The following is a 12633-nucleotide window of genomic DNA, read 5'->3' as shown; positions in this document are numbered from 1 at the left end:
TTATAATTTACACAAACTCTCCTGTTTCACAGCACCTCGCAACCAGACAGTCCAATGTAGGAAATCAGTCATAGCCTTGTGAAATATTTATAGCCAAACTCTTTTTAAATGCAAAGCTTTTCAGTCATTTCTTCACTACAAAACTGTCAGTCAGATCTAAGTTAAGAGACCTGTGGTTCTCTTCATCTGTTGACACCAGGAAAAGTTGTGTTTAGTTAATATTAGAGTTGTGCTGAGAAGCTTTTCACAAACATATTAGTATAGCATTGTTTTTGCCAATATTAAAATGTTTATTTTACAAAAACAATGCTGAAAAACACTTTGGGTCTCAGAAATGGCCATAGATTGTCCAGCAGACGGCATTAACGGCATTGCTTACAATATTGTCAAAGATGGGTGAGACCCCCATTACCTAGAGTGCCTTTATTAGAGTGGCATCAGCTCAGAACATTGCACCATTTTGGGTTGAAAACCACATACAGCAACACATTCAGGTACAGGTGCTATCTACAGGTGCTATATTTTCATCTATTTTTCTTCTGTTCAGATCTGAGGGGAATCTGTACATGTTGAAGCCCTTGTTGTGTCTATTTGTGCGTCCAAATGCACAGCAATCCGGCATTTTCAGCGAATAAATAAATAAAATAGCTGGATTTACATGCAGACAGATTAGCAGCGAAAGGTATTTTGAACCCAAGATGGCACCATGAGTCATGTGACCGATTTTTTTTTTACTCCTCATGTTGCCACTCTCTCTAATCAAGGCTCTACCATTACCCATTGGTCACATTAGCTACAAGAGGCAGACACAAAGCAACCACCTGCCATTCATTTTCAGGCAGAGTGGGTGTTTTTTTTGTGGTGGGGTCAGTGTAGATGAGAAACCTATTTTACGCAAATTCTGAATGATGCAACATGGTGACTGCCAATCCAAGTAAAGGCAGCTTGGCGACAATGTGACATATGTTGCCTGGTTCTGTCATCAGAAAGTTCATGTTTAAACTGTAAAACTTCAAGCCTCAATAACGATACATTTCTTTCTCATAAGAACTGATAATGAAATGTTAGGAATCATTTCCATTTTTATGTTTGATTCACTCAGTGAAGTACAATTTGTTAAGCTTTTGTTTATATTATTTACAGCCACCAAATCGACCACCATTTTTTTTTTCACAAAAATGCTATTACTTATTTGATTTGTATGAACTTAATTTAAGGTAATCGCATTTTTTATTTTTCATTTTACAACAACAATATGACACTTTTAGTTGCAAAAATTGCCATTTTAAATTGTTGACTGCAGATATTAAATAATATGCATATGTCGCGGACATGACGAGCGAAGCTCTTCAGTATCTCACCATGTCATTTAGGTCCTTCAGACTTTTTTTTAGTAAATACTTCGGTGGAACATGAGCATGGCTAAAACCTTTTCAGCTTCTGGGGGAACTCCACCCCCCCCCCACCCCACGACACCCTGCTTTTTATTTATTTATATATTTATTTTTGCCCTTCAGCTTCTGGGGGGGGGGACGACCACAAAAGCAACATTTAAAACCCTAAAACCCAAACTTCCATGGTGCATTGCAGCACAGTGTCCATTATTCACTGTTGTTAGCTAATATCGCTAATTTCTCCAAAAATATTACTCCTATCAACTTTCTGTTTTAGCAGCATTCATCCTTGACCCAAAATACATAAGCATACCAAACGACAGATGTCAGTTCTCCCCAGTTTCTCCGTGATCGAAGCCATATACACACACACACACACACACACACACACACACACACACACACACACACACACACACACACACACACACACACACACACAGAGGCCACTTGGCTATTATAATGTAGATAATACCATAACTCGTGGCCTTGCAACAGACTGGCATCTTGTCCACGGTGTACCATGCCTTGCAGCCAGTGACTACTGGGATAGGCTACAGGTACATCTAAGATGCAAGCCTAGATTTGATGTTTTGGTTAAATAATTAAGTACATTTATTTATTGTTGGGTCAGTGACTGAAGTTTCATCTCTTGAATGCCAGATGGCACGCCACCTCCGAATACATGATCCGTTTTCAGGATGGATGCATTTCCTCATTTCCAAAACACAACAAGAAATCACCAAAAAAGTAAATAAAAGTACTTAATTTACTCATATTTGAAGTCAGTCTTGGTAAATCATCACTCCCTGGCTGATTTTGTCTTTCTGCTTAAGGTTAAAAAATCCTTGTGTTATTTAATGTGGCACTTTCTCAAATGTTTGATTCGGGTTGCGATGGAGCATCCGCCTCTGCCTGGAGTGGCCACTGAAATAAAAACTGGCTTTGCAAACATTTCACATTGCTGTCTTGGCTTTGCAGTGTTCAGCGGACATGTCAGCGAGAGAACTCCTCAATGCTTGCCTGCTAGCTTGCTGCTAACTGCAGAAGTGACTGCTGGAATGGAGGCGAATCACATTACAGCACTCTTCGTCTCAGTGAGAGATACACCTCTGTTCAGAACAATCCCCTTCCCTCCCTGCACTCTGCAGCAAACAGAGCAGCCAAGCAGCACTTGTGGCTAACAGACATTTCATAGTCTTCCTGAATCGGAAAACTCTGCAGGTTGTATCGGAAATTTCAGATACAATACAGATATTGGATCTGATCAGCCCATGACGTCATTAACATGTGTTATCGTGATTTGTCAGTGAAGTCTAAATCTGTACTGTAGGCCAAATTTATATCATTTATACAATCTACCACATATACCTCACACTCCTAGTTGTACGCTAATGGTGTTAGCACTTTTCGCAGCTGATGATAGCTTCACCCATTAGGTTCACTTAATGCACGTTTACTGAGAAAATCAAGGACTCATAACTTTTAATGTCCACACCAAAACAAATCCTTTGGAGAACCACTGGACAGTCCCCCAAATATGATTAAATTAATGCTCAAACCAAAGTTAGCCTGTTAGCTTAGGTGGTTTGAACTTAAAGAGAGGGGCATGTTCAAGCTTCTTTCATCACAGACTGAGGCACCCGCACTCCACCCCTTTATGCATTAATGAGTTCATCACCCTCAGACGTTTCATATCGGCTGTTCTGGGTCTCTATAGAAAACCTATGGGTGATGTCACACAGGCTTGAACTAATAGGATTGAACTAATAGGATTAATAAATGGAATAGTTTTGACTGTGTTGATTGCTTGGTCTGCAAGGTAAAGGTCAAACAATGTCGACATCCATTGGACTCTATGGCATGTGACATACGTTTCCCTGTAACATGACAACTAAGTATGACACATGGTGCAAACTATTCCTTTTTAAAGCCCTACTAACTCAACCAATAATTTGCATCGCATTTCACAATATTTGGAGCAACTTTAACTTGTGACCCCTGTACAAACTGAATCTGACCTTTGTCACCATTCTTGCCGTTTTTACCCCATAACACCATAACATTCCATCATAGATAGTCCAAACTATACCTTTTTGGAATATTTGTGTTTGGACAAATAACGTGGTAAAGCTTTCAATATGATTAGAACATTTTTAAATTTTGACCCCTGTGTAATTCTTCAATTGACCCCTACCTAACCACGTATTGAAAATTCAAGTGGCCAATTGTTTTTTCTTCAAAAGAGTAATGTCTACGGAGTACTTGTGCCGAATTTGGAGAAGACTTCCTCTGTAAATATTGCTGCACTACACTGGTGTAATAGAGTTGTAACATGAGAAGAGCCCTTTGATAATTACATTGCCAACAGGTGGTTTATCCAGTGGTGCATTATTTAGTGTTGCCCTTTTTTCAGATTGTCATTATGGGGTATTGGGAGCCAAATTGTATTTTGTATTTTGTATAATTGGCTGTATAGTTTCTGGACTCACTGCACATAAAACTAAAATTACTGGTTGTGTTGTAACAAAAAAGACCACTTTTGTGGTCATATGGCAGGTGTGAGTCAAGTTGTATCAGGGAACACAAAAACACACAAAGAATCAAGACACTGGACTGGATTGGACTGTATATCACAAATATGTACAGTGAAATATTTAAATGATGTGTTGTGTACAATATCTAGAGAATCATGAATGAATTAGAAGCACATGAAAATGTAAACTGTCGATAAAAACAATATGTCTTCAGTTTAATAATGATCCTATTTGATCAACGTTTAAACTGGACTGTTTTCATTTTCAAATCTGCTCCTTCAGAATTAACATTTGTATGAAAAACTTGTCGAATCAAAGATTTTTCCACAGTTTTACTTTAAACACCCATGGCTGTACTTATTTAATGACCATTATGGTATAAATGAACGTGCAGTGCAAAAGTCCCCTGGTTCACACAATAAAATCACAGTGAAACCATATTTTTATGACTGTGTCTTTGTATGAAATTGACTTTATAGCCATTTACATCTATAAGAAAAATATTTAACAGGTGTATTGACTTGTGTAGCACAACATGAATAAAATGAAGCCGTCATCACACAGTGTGAATGCTGCTGTGCTGATCAGAGCACTTTGGATGTGCCAAAATGATTATTGATTACTAAATTAATGATATTTGGCACCACAGCTGAACCTCTGTAGAATATAAAAAGGCTTAAAAAATAAACAAGCATTTGTATAATTGGGCAACTGATTTCTCACAGTGGTGATGTTATGTTGCAACTTATATTGTGACGCATTATCATAGCGATCATACAGAATGTGGGGATAAGCAGCGGTGCAAAGGGCCTTAGGGCTTATATAGGACTTACTACTTCTTCTCCACTGTATAAGTATCTGAACTAAAATAATATATTATATTGCATTAGCACAGAAGGTATTGATGTATCTTCCAAACATTTTTCTCATTCATCACGTGTCCCCTGTATACACTAAATCTGTGATTCCTCACTGAGGATCCTGGTATGTTCACGACCTCCCAGTATACATCCAGCAGGCATCGCTCTGGCTGACTGCTGATAGGGCCAATCTCCGAGTGAGAGTATACTGTGTCCTCTGTGCACTTCCAGATGAGGAACTGGTAGTAGGTTACAGAGAAGATAGAGACAAACCGGGGCCATGGCCAGCTTGTTTCAAAAACAGCGATGGAAACAAATAGTTTCCAAGGTCATTCAGGTAAGTGAACTCATGCGCAAGTGTTGCTTTTGCTGTTTCGTTCTCTTTTCATTTAATCCATGCACATAATTCAGATGGATTATGCTAAACACAGGCTCTGATGGTCTTGTTTATTTGCCACGACATGAAAGTCAGCTGCAAAGCCTTATCAACACCTGTTCCGTTGACCTTGGCAGTGTGCTGTTTCTGTTTAAGAGAAGATTTGAATTTAACAGGCCTTCGTCATTTTCTGTTTACTCGTGAGCAGTTTGGAAGGGCAGACCAAAACTAAATCTGGATTGTTGCTTTAAATATGAAATGTACTTTGGGAGAATACTCAAGCACAAAAGCCACAGTTTGTTTATTAACTGCTTGGATTGTCAGAATAACCATTATCTCAGGTTAGTTATTTTTTTCTTTTTTCTTGCTTCTGTAGGTGACTAATGCTGCAGCTCTTATACTGGTCTGGTTGTTTTGTCAGTAGACTTTTATACAGCGTATTTTTGTGTTTGTTGGCTGTATTTAGACAGTGTGTGCTTGCTCACCTGTTTGTCTCTGAATTGGATTTGGAGGGGAAGAGAGGTGTTTTTTTTTACGCCTGGTCGCCCAGCAACTGTTGGCATGGCACTTTTTTCAGCGAACCTATGATGTGAGTGATTTTTGTCTCTGTCTCCAGTGACTTCAACCAGGCTGGTGTGCGTCATTCTCAGTTTTTTATTTCTACTTTTTTTTTAGTTTTTGACATTTATCAAACATTAAAAACAACATCCTTGAACAGAGAAAGAAACAAAAGGGCAGATTATAGAACAAGCAGTGTCTGTCACAAATTGTCCAAAAAATAGAGGTTATAACATAAGGAAGGCAGTCATTGAGTGCAGTACATTTCACCAACTTTTAACATGTTTACATTGTTTCCTCCACACGCTAAAACTTTCCCATTGTTCATCATCAGCATTTTTTCATATGCAGCCGTTTCCATCATTTGAACCTTCCAAATAGCCAGTGTAGGACATCTTACAATCAGACATGCGCAGGTTAATAGGCTGGCTTTCAATATTCAGAGTTTAACTTTAAGTTTAAGTCCCAAGGTTTTTCCTTTGTCAGAGATCAATTTGGAGTTGTCAAGGAACTGGTTGAGATACAACCCCTGGCAAAAATTATGGAATCACCGGCCTCGGAGGATGTTCATTCAGTTGTTCAATTTTGTAGAAAAAAAGCAGATCACAGACATGACACAAAACTAAAGTCATTTCAAATGGCAACTTTCTGGCTTTAAGAAACACTATAAGAAATCAGGAAAAAAAATTGTCAGTCAGTAACGGTTACTTTTTTAGACCAAGCACAGGGAAAAAAAATATGGAATCACTCAATTCTGAGGAAAAAATTATGGAATCATGAAAAACAAAAGAACGCTCCAACACATCACTAGTATTTTGTTGCACCGCCTCTGGCTGTTATAACAGCTTGCAGTGTCTGAGGCATGGACTTAATGAGTGACAAACAGTACTCTTCATCAATCTGGCTCCAACTTTCTCTGATTGCTGTTGCCAGATCAGCTTTGCAGGTTGGAGCCTTGTCATGGACCATTTTCTTCAACTCCCACCAAAGGTTTTCAATTGGATTAAGATCCGGACTATTTGCAGGCCATGACATTGACCCTATGTGTCTTTTTGCAAGGAATGTTTTCACAGTTTTTGCTCTATGGCAAGATGCATTATCATCTTGAACAATGATTTCATCATCCCCAAACATCCTTTCAATTGATGGGATATGAAAAGTGTCCAAAAATATCAACGTAAACTTGTGCATTTATTGATGATGTAATGACAGCCATCTCCCCAGTGCCTTTACCTGACATGCAGCCCCATATCATCAATGACTGTGGAAATTTACATGTTCTCTTCAGGCAGTCATCTTTATAAATCTCATTGGAAGGGCACCAAACAAAAGTTCCAGCATCATCACCTTGCCCAATGCAGATTCGAGATTCATCACTGAATATGACTTTCATCCAGTCATCCACAGTCCACGAATGCTTTTCCTTAGCCCATTGTAACCTTGTTTTTTTCTGTTTAGGTGTTAATGATGCCTTTCGTTTAGCTTTTCTGTATGTAAATCCCATTTCCTTTAGGCGGTTTCTTACAGTTTGGTCACAGACGTTGACTCCAGTTTCCTCCCATTCGTTCCTCATTTGTTTTGTTGTGCATTTTCGAGTTTTGAGACATATTGCTTTAAGTTTTCTGTCTTGACGCTTTGATGTCTTCCTTGGTCTACCAGTATGTTTGCCTTTAACAACCTTCCCATGTTGTTTGTATTTGGTCCAGAATTTAGACACAGCTGACTGTGAACAACCAACATCTTTTGCAACATTGCGTGATGATTTACCCTCTTTTAAGAGTTTGATAATCCTCTCCTTTGTTTCAATTGACATCTCTCGTGTTGGAGCCATGATTCATGTCAGTCCACTTGGTGCAACAGCTCTCCAAGGTGTGATCACTCCTTTTTAGATGCAGACTAACGAGCAGATCTGATTTGATGCAGGTATTAGTTTTGGGGAGGAAAATTTACAGGGTGATTCCATAATTTATTCCTCAGAATTGAGTGAGTCCATATTTTTTTTTTCCCTCTGCTTGGTCTAAAAAAGTAACCGTTACTGACTGCCACAATTTTTTTCTTGATTTCTTATACTGTTTCTTAAAGCCAAAGTTGCCATTTGAAATGACTTTAGTTTTGTGTCATGTCTGTGATCTGCTTTTTTTCTACAAAATTGAACAACTGAATGAACATCCTCCGAGGCCGGTGATTCCATAATTTTTGCCAGGGGTTGTATCTCAACCAGTTCCTTGACAACTCCAAATTGATCTCTGACAAAGGAAAAACCTTGGGACATTCCCACATGACATGCATGTATGTGCCACGTTCTCCCCTACATTTCCAGCATAAATTATCTCCCATTAATATTAATTATTAATTTTCTAAAGTTTTGCTTGAGTATAATAATATATAAGTATTATTTTATACTTAACAAGAGCAATTTCTGATGTCCACCAATCTGGATGACCTCTAAAATTCAGTGGAGTCTTCCATGCCCGGGGTCACCAATCCTGTTCCTGGAGGAAACCTACCCTGCATGTTTTCTAACTCTCCCTGTTCCACTCCCAGGAAATTAACTATATCAGGAGTACTCAGCCAATCAAGTGCTGGAAAACAGCACTTTTTTAAAAAAATCAGGTGTTACTTGAGTAGGTAGACTTGGAAAACATGCAGGATAGGTGCCCTCCAGGAACAGGGTTGGTTACACCGCCCCAATATCAACAACCCCAATTCCAGTGAAGTTGGGACATTGTGTGAAATGTAAATAAAAACAGAATACAATGATTTGCAAATCCTCTTCAACCTATATTCAGTTCAATACACCACAAAGACAAGATATTTAATGTTCAAACTGATAGACTTTTTTTTTGCAAATATTTGCTCACTTTGAAATGGATGCCTGCAACACATTCCAAAAAAGCTGGGACGGGGCAACACAAGACTGGGAAAGTTGATGAATGCTCAAAGAATACCTGTTTGGAACATTCCACAGATGAACAGGTTAATTGGAAACAGGTGAGTGTCATGATTGGGTATAAAAGGAGCATCCCCAAAAGGCTCAGCTGTTCACAAGCAAAGATGGGGTGAGGATCACCACTTTGTGAACAACTGTGTGAAAAAATAGACAACAGTTTAAGAACAATGTTTCTCAACATTCAATTACAAAGAATTACAAAGTCCATAATATCATCAGAAGAGTCAGAGAATCTGGAGAACTTTCTACACGTAAGCAGAAAGGCCGAAAACCAACATTGAATGCCCATGACCTTCGATCCCTCAGGCTGCACTGCATTAAAAACCGACGTCATTGTGTAAAGGATCTTACTGCGTGCACTCAGGAACACTTCAGAAAACCATTGTCAGTTAACACAGTTCGTCGCTACATCTACAAGTGCAAGATAAAACTCTACCATGCAAAGCGAAAGCCATACATCAACAACATCCAGAAACACCGCTGCCTTCTCTGGGCCCGAGGTCATTTGAAATGGACAGACGCAAAGTGGAGAAGTGTGCTGTGGTCTGATGAGTCCACATTTCAGATTGTTTTTGGAAATCATAGATGTCGTGTCCTCTAGACAAAAGAGGAAAAAGACCATCCAGATTGTTACCCGTGCTGTTGTGGCAATCAGGAACTAAAGGTAGACCCAAATGCTTAATGAGGCAGGCAGGAGTGGATTAAAACCAATGGTAACAATTTATTGAACAAAGAAATGTGCAAAGTGGTTGACCAACCAGAGTGGAGACCAGGGAGATGGAGCCACCAGGTAGAGGGTTCCAAGTGCAGACAGCCAGATGGGCCAGCAGAGCGGGGTGGCAGCTGCAGACTGCGGAAAAAGAAGAAAATACAAATGAGTAGGCAGACACAAACTGATAGGAAAAAAAAACAATACTGAATCTAGGAACACTTAGGAGGCCAGGTTACCACTTCCAGTGATGGAAAGATCTGGCGAGGTCCCTCAGTTCAGCCCAGGCTTATATAGGATGCCGCTAATTGAAGCAGGTGTGATGTAGCCGCAGGTGTTACTAATCAGCTCAGTTGGCAGTAAGACAGAGGGGAAGGGGCAAGGCCGACTCCTCAGCTCACAACAAGCGCAAAGTTGAAAAGCCAGCATCTGTGATGGTATGGGGGTGTGTTAGTGCCCATTGCATGGGCAACTTACACATCTGTGATGGCACCATTAATGCTGAAAGGTACATCCAGGTTTTGGAGCAACACATGCTGCCATCCAAGCAGCGTCTTTTTCAGGGGCCTCCCTGTTTATTTCAGCAAGACAATGCCAAGCCACATTCTGCACGTGTTACAACAGCGTGGCTTCGTAGTAAAAGAGTGCAGGTACTAGACTGGCCTGCCTGCAGTCCAGACCTGTTGCCCATTGAAAATGTGTGGCGCATTATGAAGCACAAAATACGACAATGGAGACTCCGGACTGTTGAACAACTGAAGTCGTACATCAAGCAAGAATGGGAAAGAATTCCACCTACAGAGCTTCAACAATTAGTGTCCTTAGTTCCAAAATGCTTATTGAGTGTTGTTAGAAGGAAAGGTGATGCAACACCGTGGTAAACATACCACTGTCCCAGCTTTTTTGAAACGTGCTGCAGGCATCCATTTCAAAATGAGCAAATATTTGCGCAAAAACAATAAAGTTTATCAGTTTGAACATTAAATATCTTGTCTTTGTGGTGTATTCAATTGAATGCAGGTTGAAGAGAATTTGTAAATCACTGTATTCTATTTTTATTTACATTTTACACAACGTCCCAACTTCATTGGAATTGGGGTTGTAGTTTTGAAGTAATTGTTGTGTGGGCCGCCAGAAGAGGAGGTACTGCTGGCCCACCACCAGAGGGCGCCCTGCCTGAAGTGCGGGCTTCAGGCACGAGAGGGCACTGCAGCCTCACAGGAACAGCCGAGGTGACAGCTGTCACTCATCAGCTATGACAGCTGTCACCGATCATCTGCACTTCACCCCAGATAAAAGCAGGATGACACCTCCTGTGGTTCCGGTTCTTCTTTAGACGGACGTCTCCTATCGTCGAGCCTGCCCACACGACACCTTTATCCATTGACTTTGTATCATTCTATAATCTGCTGTGTATGGTTGTGGCATTCACAACAGTAAAGTGTTCAAATTTGACTCCTTCTATTGTCCGTTCATTTGCGCCCCCTGTTGTGGGTCCGTGTCACTACACTTTCACAACGGTAATCCTTCAAAGCCTATATAAAGGGAAATCTTGACCCAGAATTTTGAAACAGATCCAGATCACCTTCAAATTCGGTGGAGTCTTCCATGCCTTACTATCTACCTGTGGTACAAATTTGGTGAGAATCCGTGAAGTAGTTGTGAAGTAATCCTTCAAAGCCTGTATAAAGGGAAATCTTGATCCAGAATCCAAATGCAAATCACGTACAAATTTCAGTGAAGTCTTTCGTGCCCTAATTGTTGGGAAATGTAGTGACACGGACCCACAACAGGGGGCGTAAATGAACGTACAATGAAAATGCCAAAAGATAACAATTTAATGTTGTGAAAATATGCACAACGGAATACAGATACAACTTTTAGGTCAACAGTCAATTGAACAACAGGTGACGTGTGGGCAGGCTCGAGGGTAGGAGATGCCTGTCCAGAGAAGAGCTGGGCCCCACACGATTTCCACTGCCAACGGAGACCTGCAACACACCGGAGCCGCCAAGTCCTGAGTCCCCAGGTGGCCACTGCCTCCAGCTGTCGGATCGGGTACTGCTGGCAGGAAGCACAAACAGGTTATGTGGGTGTGTGAACACCCAGCAACAGTCAGCAAACTCACAGTTCCTTCCTGAGTGAAAAGTCCTCCACTCCCAGGTAGCAGGAAAACAAAGTACGTGCAGTGCCTACTGTAACACTTAAGAAATTTAGGAGTGGAATCGCCAACTCCTCCAAATTCCCACAAACCAGCTCCAAGCTGTAAGTTACAGAAGGTTACGACTGCAAAGAGTTTAGAATCCAATACGTGCTTATGGTACAGATACGGCTGAGAAAGTTACCTGTCGGGTAAGCTGATTTCTCGGCAGGGATGTGATGTCTCTGCCAGGCTTTTATGGTGGATGGTGATGATGACTGATAGGTGACAGCTGTCAGCTCCGGGCTCCTGGTGCTCCTGGTAGGCGACTGTGCCCTCTGGTGCTTGAAGCCCGCCTTCAGGCAGGGCGCCCTCTGGTGTTGGGCCAGCAGTACCTCCTCTTCTGGCGGCCCACACAACAGGACCCCCCCCCCCCCCCCCCCCCGGCGCCCGACCAGGCTTGTCGGGATGACGGTTGTTGTAGAAATCGGTCAGGAGGGCCGGGTCCAGGATGAAGCTCCTCTTCACCCAGGAGCGCTCTTCGGGTCCATAACCCTCCCAGCCCACCAGATACTGGAACCCCCGGCCCTTACGACGGACGTCCAGGAGCTTGCAAACTGTCCACGCGGGCTCCCCGTCGATGATCCGGGCAGGAGGTGGAGCCGGTCCGGGGGTGCAGAGGGATGAGGTATGGTGAGGCTTGATCCGGGAGACATGGAAGACAGGGTGTATCCGCGGCAGGGCTGAGGACCTTGATGATGGGGAACGGTCCGATATAGCGGTCCTTGAGTTTCTGGGACTCGACCTGGAGCGGAATGTCCTTGGTGGAAAGCCACACCTCCTGCCCGGGCTGGTATACAGGGGCCGGGGTACGCCGGCGGTCTGCATGGTCCTTGGCCTTCGTCCGGGCCTTAAACAGGGCAGAGCGGGCAGTGCACCACACCCGACAGCACCTCCTGAGATGGGCCTGGTCCGAGGGGGCCCCGACCTCTCCCTCCATGACTGGGAACAATGGTGGCTGGCACCCCAAACACACCTCGAACGGGGAGATGCCGGTCGCCGATGATATCTGGCTGTTGTGTGCGTACTCGATCCAGGCCAGATGGTGA

The sequence above is a fragment of the Thalassophryne amazonica genome, chromosome 7 (genome assembly GCF_902500255.1).
Source record: "Thalassophryne amazonica chromosome 7, fThaAma1.1, whole genome shotgun sequence".
Classification (NCBI taxonomy): Eukaryota; Metazoa; Chordata; class Actinopteri; order Batrachoidiformes; family Batrachoididae; genus Thalassophryne; species Thalassophryne amazonica.
Note: the sequence above shows the minus strand (reverse complement) of the source record.